This window comes from Limulus polyphemus, unplaced genomic scaffold (assembly GCF_000517525.1).
Source record: "Limulus polyphemus unplaced genomic scaffold, Limulus_polyphemus-2.1.2 Scaffold336, whole genome shotgun sequence".
Taxonomy (NCBI): domain Eukaryota; kingdom Metazoa; phylum Arthropoda; class Merostomata; order Xiphosura; family Limulidae; genus Limulus; species Limulus polyphemus.
The window spans coordinates 97760-106757 of NW_013665946.1; positions in this window are offsets into that span (position 1 = coordinate 97760).

The window sequence follows — 8998 nt, forward strand, 5'->3', positions numbered from 1 at the left end:
ATTTTTCTTTAAATGCCATTATCAACCCCTTGTACTTATTAATTAGCTCCTCTGACCTACCTTTCCCTACATCATTAGCTCCTACATGAACTACAAAAACTGGTTCCCTTCTAGCCTCCTTTATTATATCTCCTGCTCTGTCAGTTGTATCCTCCACCTGACCCCCTGGGTAGCATAATCTAATTCATTTCTCTTTATTTACCCCACAGACTATCCTATCCACATGCCTTGTCAAGGAATCATCTATAACTATAACTTCCTTATCATCCACATCTTTCTCTGACCCTTTTGTTTTCTTTCCTTTCAATAGTTCCTCATCTGCAGAAGCCAAGGACTGAAATCTGTTGTTCAATAGAATAGGCTCAGTGCAATTAAATTCAATATTTTAGCCTTAATAGTACTCTTTATAACTTTCTGAAAGTCATTGTCAGCTGATGTATTCCTTGCATTTAAAAGCTTAAGCTCCTTTTGAAATCCTGCTGCCATTTCCTACAGCCTACAATTCTCTTTATCTATTTCCTCTACTATAATTATGATAGCCTCCAACCATCAAACTCTACATACAAATTGCACATCTTCATTACTAGTTTCTTTAAAAGTACATGCCAGTCCCAAGTTCCCAAATAAAACCAACTTATTGCACCCATTACACCTAACTAACTGTGAACACATAATTCCTACACTAGTCTCAACCATTGTATTTATACTTATACCCTGAAAATAAATACTCAATATCAAATACCGGTAGCCTAATGTCAACACTGTTACTGTGAAGCCTAACGTTTAAGAACCAATTATGTTAGTTTTTTATCACTACTTTGTCTTCACACTAAAGTAATTAAGTTTATCTTAAATTATATATAACTTAGAAATAGAACTTTATTAACATTAGCAATAACTAGTTATTAATTTGATATATACGTAATGTTAATACAATGTATTTAGCCTGATTAATATTATAACCTACCTATAACTGTAACCTGAATTTAAACTAATGGATCTAAGTTCAAGTAAACAAATAAATCCTTAAAACATGAAGAGATAATAGACTAGTTTTTAGATTGTATTTATTGAGTAAAACAATGTATTTAACCTGTTTTACGATTTACCAGTAAGTTGAATTATACCTAAGCCTAAAGTACTGTTACACGTACTAAGCCCAATTTAATTTGTAGTAACATTTACACCGCTGTTAAAACTTTGACTGTCTAGTAATTTAGTAGTAACAAATTGTAGTTCAGACTAGCAAATAAGTAAGCTTCTATATGATTAAAGTTCAGTGAAACACTGTGCAAACAGTTATAACCTGTTCTTTACTAATAAGCCTTCTAAACAACTATGGTTCCGTGAAGCACAGTAGAAGAATACACTTGTTCTTTAATAATAAATCTTCTAAACAACTAAGTTTGGTAAAACACTGTAGAATAATATACCTGTTCTTTAATAATAAAGGTTCTAAGGAACTAAAGTTTGGTGAAACACTGTAGAAGAATACACCTGTTCTTTAATAATAAAGCTTCTAAGCAACTAAAGTTTGGTGAAACACTGTAGAAGAATACACCTGTTCTTTAATAATAAAGCTTCTAAGCAACTAAAGTTCGATGAAACACTGTAGAAGAATACACCTGTTCTTTAATAATAAAGCTTCTAAGCAACTAAAGTTTGGTGAAACACTGTAGAAGAATACACCTGTTCTTTAATAATAAAGCTTCTAAGCAACTAAAGTTTGGTGAAACACTGTAGAAGAATACACCTGTTCTTTAATAATAAAGCTTCTAAGCAACTAAAGTTCAGTGAAACACTGTAGAAGAACACACCTGTTCTTTAATAATAAAGCTTCTAAGCAACTAAAGTTTGGTGAAACACTGTAGAAGAATACACCTGTTCTTTAATAATAAAGCTGCTAAACAACTACAGTTCAGTAACAAACTGTAGAAGAATACACCTGTTCTTTAATAATAAAGCTTCTATACAACTGAGATTCAGTGAATCACTGCAGAAGAATACACCTGTTCTTAGATAGTAACACTTCTAAAAAATATTTTATACAACTAAAATTCAGTAAACTGTAAAATAATACAGCTATTCTTTAATAATAAAGCTTCTAAGCAACTACAGTTCAGTAACAAACTGTAGAAGAATACACCTGTTCATTAATAGTAAAGCTTTTGAACAAATAAGTTCAGTAAAACACTGTAGAAGAATACACCCATTCTTTAATAATGAAGCCTCTATATAACTAAGATTCAGTGAAGCACTGTAGAAAAATACACCTGTTCTTTAGTAATAAAGCTTCTAAACAAAAAACTTCTGAAAAAACTGCAGAAGAATACACCTGTTCTTTAATAGCAAAGCTTCTAAGTAAATACATCTGTTCTTTGATAATGAAGTTTCTAAACAACTAAAGTTCAGTAAAACACTAGAATAATACACCTGTTCTTAAATAATGAAGCTTCTATACATCTAAATTTCAGTAAAACACCATAGATGAATAGATCTATTGTTTAATAGTAAAGCTTCTAAATGAATTAGTTTAGTAAAACACTAGAAGAACAAACCTTTTCTTTAACAGTAAATCTTCTAAACAAATAAGTTCAGTAAAACACTGAAGAAGAATACACCTGTTCTTTAATAATAAAGCTTCTAAACAAATTTATTATTCTACTGGTTTTCCAGAACTGTTTAGAAGCTTTATTATTAAAGAACAGGTGTATTCTTTTACAGTTTTTTTACTGTACTTTACCTGTTCTTTAGTAATAAAGCTTCTATACAACTAAGATTCAGTGATACACTATAGAAGAATACACCTATTCTTTAATAATGAAGCTTCTTAACAAATAAGTTTGGTTAAACACTGTAGAAGAATATACATGTTCTTTAATAATAAAGCTTCTATACAACTAGGATTCAGTGAAGCACTGTAGAAGAATACACCCGTTCTTTTATAATGAAGCTTCTAAATAACTAAAGTTCAGTAAAAAAATTTAAAAGTATACATTTGTTCTTTAATAGTAAAGATTCTAAACAAATACATCTGTTCTTTAATAATGAAGTTTCTATACAGCATATAGAGGAAGCACATAGGTTATTTGTGTTTTCATAGAAATTCCCACATGTTCATTGGCAAAACCAAATACCATCTTCCGGTTAGAGCTAATGCACACATGGAAATTTTTATGAAAATAAAAATAATTGAGTAACCCCTGTGCTTCCTCTATACGCCAACATAGTGAAGAAACAGCGCATAAACTTATCAAATTTCAATATCTCTTGCAAAGCCAACACTGATTAAAGAAACTGTCCACATCAAAAAACTTTCACCAACACTAAATAACTTTCAGCCTTCTTTTAAATTGCACATTTTTTAAATATTTACAGTATTTTTGTTTGTTACTCCTTCACTTTCTATGTGTTTTAGTTTTGATTAAATTATCGTTATTCCAGCAATTTATTTTAGTTATTTATTTAGGAATGTTATAATTCTTATATTTTGCTTTAAATATTGAAGACGGAATCTGTAGAACTTTGAAACGTTTATCTGTGTCCCCTTCTGTTATAAATAAACATATTATTTATCTTAAGTATTGTTTCCTTCTTACTGTGAAAACTTCATTTTCCTCTAAACACATTGATTGCTAATTCAGTGTTAGTTGTTAACAGTATTAAAGACAACGTTTTTATTGTTTGGTGTAAAAAAGTAGTAATAATTGTAGTCAATTTTAATTTCATATAAAAGGATAAAAATGTTATTTTTCAAAATACTGGCCAGTGGCACCATTTCAGCAAAATCTTGGGTGGGGAGAGTGGCAAAGTTGATTCTTAATTTCTCAAAAATACATGAACTTTTGATGACATAGCACATTTCAGAGTTCATACATCAACTGTAATAACTGTGTAAGAGCCAGAGGGTTATGAGGAACAGGAAATAAAATTTTTACTTTGTACATGCTTATAAAAATTTCCCATAAGCATAGCCCACTAACTAGACATTTCTCAATGAAAAAAAAAAAAAGGCTTGAGTGGGGCAGCTGTTCCCTCACCCCAACTGGTACCAGTGATACTGGCCAGCACCAAGATTAACCATGAGATTAACATATTGAAAAAATAATAATACAAGTTTTCTGTCCCTCCTTCCATCTAGCCTGATAATTACAAATATTCTCACTGCATTTTTTTTTTCTGTGTTGAGAATTATATTTTTTTTTTTTACAAAATATTTAATTTTCATTAATTAGTATTATTCCAGAGTAAATAAATCTAAAAGTGTCATATTCAAAGATCTAATAAATTCCTGTAACTTTCAACATAGTATGTCTACTTTCTGCTCATCTTCAAGGAGGTTCTTTTGTTTTTACTACAAGTAATAAAGAAGTTGATGAAGTATAATGCTTCTTACTAAAGAATTGTAATTCATATTGCTCGTAGTTGAAAGAAATGATATATATAATATACTTTCTCATTAAGAGTGTTAATATATTTTTGCAATTAATTATCTTTACATTTACCAGAGAAAGTAACGGTATTACTGTGTTTAAAAAAAAATACAACCATAAATAACAAAATAAATGCTTTTCATTAAAGAACTATGACCAGTTAATAAACAGTGTTACTCAGTGCATCAATAAATTTCTAAATATTTATTTGCAAAACTTTAGTTAATATTCGTGTTTGTCTGTAGTCAACTTCTATCTCAGATGTCCAGAATAAACTATGTTGACGAGGGCGGTCCCCTTTTTATTTTATTTGTACTTACATGGTATATTTACAAAGGAAAATGTTGATGATTTATATTACCTTTTAAAAGAAATATAAGTAAGAGGGGGGGGGGGCTATTACAAAGATTCACACGAGATTGAAAAGATATTCCGAGAAATTTATCTAACGATTCCGCCGCCTACGTTTCATTTTGTCGCCTACGCAGAAAATGGAGCGAAATTTTAGTGACGTAAATATTGCGTTTAAAGTTTACGATATTGCTTAACGACATTGCTAATGAATTGTTTCATCTAGAAATCGTTAGCCTTAGTTTTTATTTTAATATGACTAGACACCACAGCCATAAGGGTGTGTCATGTGGCCTCGTTTTTGTTTGTTTTTTTTTTGTACGTAGAATAAACTACATATTTTAATATGAGATATTTCTGACCAAAAGCTAGCCCTTTTTTGTGGTGCGTCACTGATGAAACATCGTGTCAGGCATCTCGAAAGCTGTGACAGTAATTTTAACGTAACTATTTTGTATTAAAGCTTTTATGTTGAAAAAAAACTTTTATCGACATTAAGAATGACGACACGTCGTTAAAGCTATCTTATGAAAGGTTTCCGTAATTCACATAATAATCCTTTTAATCGTGGATGAAAACAGGGTTAGATTCAACGGTGCAGTTTGTTCTATTAAAAATGGCGTTTCCTCACTAACTGTTTGTCCACCCGCGAGTCGAACAGTGGATGAAATATATTATTATTGCTTATACTTTTATGTAGTCAGTGATCCGAATAACTCGTACTTCTGTCCACAATGACGAAACATTGGCATAAATGATTTTTATTTTCTATTTTGTTTATAATTAACTGGATAATAAAAGTAATTTTTTTCTAACTTTATTACTCAACTTTTAACGGGCTTGGTGAATATCTGGAATTTTTCCTCACTTTGAAGTTTATTTACTACTGGTTAAATAAAACCTTTAAGCAACAACGTTAAGTATGGATGCCGTTATGATTAAAATTACTTGGTTTAGTAATTCGACTCAGTCTAAAATGGATAAAAGGAAACATATTAACGAAATTCTTCGTTGGAAAGTTACAGACTCGAAGTCAGTTTTACTTAGTTGCGCGTTTTAAATTCTTGGCGGAAGGCTTGAACTATGACATTTTGTTATCATAGATGATCAAAAGATGGCGCTAAAGATGGCAAGAACAAGGAACTATTTGTGTCAACTGACCCCGAGAACAAACGGACACTGATGAAAGATGCAGAGACCTTCTTCTGTATCTGGTTTCTCTCTAACTGATCACACACGCACATATATATATATATAATATCCTACAGGCGTACCATTCGACTCCAACCTCGCCCCTTCTTTCATACACAAGCACTCTGAAAGTCCCTGGTGGTTAGATAAACAACACAGAGGCTGTGTCAAAGAGGTTTTATTGTGTTTTATTAGTGTGTATGGCCTTTATGGGTAATGTTTCATAACTGTTTTCCCATCAAAGGAAATCAAATTGGATAATGAAAGTGTTTATTAAGGCCGATACGTTTGAGAACTATGCCAGATCTTTACAGGGCTTTCTCTGGAGTATAATCCATATAATACTCTGTATAACAAAACCATTATTGATCTTTGTACCAACGAACTGTTTATGTCAATTAATAGTCATATCCCCATATATTCGTTTTATTAAGTAGAAAAACGAAAGAATAAAAAAATACGTTATATCTAATGTTGCTATATTTTACCTATTAACAAGTTGAGTATTAATATTTATTCTTATTATAGTAAATAAGTTAACATTCAAAAATGTCAATAGTTAATGATAGCTTTCTTTACATGTAAGGTTACTCTTGTTAGCAAATGTTATAATACTTTCTAGTCTGCTCTTAGATACTAATGGGCGGATCTAGGACAGTTTTAGGAGGGGGAGAGGCCACATAGTATCGAGTATCTTGTGGAGCAGGGTTAAAACTCTTAGACAGAGGATTTGAATTCCAGGCTAACAAGAGACACAAGTTTGAAGAAAGCATCACACAGAAAGAAAATCAAAACTGATTTTTTTTTTCTCAGTGTTGTCGTACCAATGAAAAACCTGGCTTATCGTAACTAGTGTACACAAAGTTACGAATGGAAAAACCTGGTTGATTTTTTACAATTTTACCTTAGTATGAGATGGCGTAAACAGTAATAAGATTAGACAGTTTAACCACAAAACACAAATATTAAACAAATGACATGTCTATTTACCGTGAATGTGGGAAAAATATCTGTTTCGTAAAATAGTCGCTGAAGAAGAATATATGTAATAGCATATTAAAAAATATGTCGATGAAACAGGGTCGAAAGCGGCTTAGTGATTAACGTGCTGGACTGAAAAACAAATCGCGCTCAGTACATTGGAACCGTGGATGCATTAAAAGGTTGACAGTCAAATCCTACTATTCGGTGCGATAATAATAATAGTAGTCCAAGAATTGGCGGTGGGTGTTATCGACTTTCCTCTCTAGTCTATCACTTCAAAATTGGGACGCTTGCGCAGACAGTTTTTCGCGAATTTCAACAACAAACAAAACTTTCGATGAAACATATATCTAAACAGCTACAAGCTGCTTGAACAATACTTCCTCTTCATTTGTAGATATGTGTTTCTTGTGGGCAGAAAAAAAATACGTTTTAAAATGCTTGTAGAAAGAACTTTTTACGCCTATTGGGCATAAAAGTTTATTATTAACTTTTGGGTTTACCTTTCGGAGGCTCGGCAATAAGTCTGAAGACTTATTTATACGCTGACACTCGGATTCCGAAATCTGCGGAGGGCAGAACACGTGTACTCTATTGTGTAGCTTTGTGTTTAACTACAAACAAACAAACACTACTGGATTTAATTATCTATACTGACTGAATAACGTACCAGTTTTATACGTGTATATATATATATATATATATATATATGTATAAGCCATCTTGGAGCTAACGTAGGATTTGTAAATCGTCTTATATTACTCTTATACTTCACGTTTATATTCCGATATCTTTCTAAGATCACTCTAACACGAAAGTGGTGGTGTAGTTTTAATCTAACTTGGACTAAACACACACATATATAAATATACATACATAATTTCATATAATAATTTTCAGGTCGTATTTAGAGAATGAGTTGTTAAAGACAAATATACCACATAAAAATTCGAAAAATGTTATCTGAATGAAGTATACTGTTACAGAAGTCACGCGACGCTGGGAGCATGGGCGCTGGAGTTTCCCGAAGGATCATGAATTTGCCCGGCAACTCTAGTCTGATCGAGACGCCCTCTTTTTTGTATATAAGCCGAGCGAGAAAAATCTGCGCTATTGAAGAGATAGATGATTGAGTCAAGCGAACAGCAGGCACCGTAAGTAAAGTGTGTGAATCACTGTGATTTATTGCGTGTATTACAAAGTTTGTATCGAGAATGAATAAACTAGCTTTAATCAAGAAAGGACTTGTAACTCGGAAAAAATTTGTACGGGAAATTAACAAACAAGCAGATACCCAACAAACTGGTGTCAGAGAGTGGGACAGAAAAAGAGAGAGATGGGGAAAAAAAGATGGAAAGGAGAAGTGTCAAATCAAACTACAGCTTAGCAGATTTGATGGCAGCAATACAAGAACAGCAAAAGAAACAAAAAGAACGAGAAAATAAACAAGAAAAAAAAGAACGAGAAAAGAAACAAGAAGAGAGAGACTACAACAGTTGTTGGAGAAAAAAGAAAAGAAACAAGAAGAGAGATTATGGCAGTGGTTGGAGGAAAAAGAAAAGAAACAAGAAGAGAGATCATAGCAATTGTTGAAGGAAAAGAAAAGAAACAAGAAGAATGAGAAAATAAACAAGAGAGATCATAGCAATTGTTGGAAGAAAAAGAAAAGAAACAAGAAGAATGAGAAAATAAACAAGAAGAGAGACTACTGGCAACTGGAACGAGAAAGGAAACTAGAAGTACAAATGGAAAATTGAATTCAACACATTAAAGGACGATTTACTGTCTTTTACACAGGGAAGATATATTAACCATGAACCTAATCAGCCCCAGACAACAAAAAAGCCCCTTCCAGACCCTGCAGCTAAACTGTAATGCAGACATCTTCAGTCATGCCAGAAGTCACATTCCAGACATGACTGTCAGCAATAGGGGTGATCTAGTATGAAGGAAGTCACAAGAATTCGATACAAAGGCACCATGGGAAGCATATAGAGCACAATTTGAGCTACTGGCAGAAATGAATGGATGGACAGAGG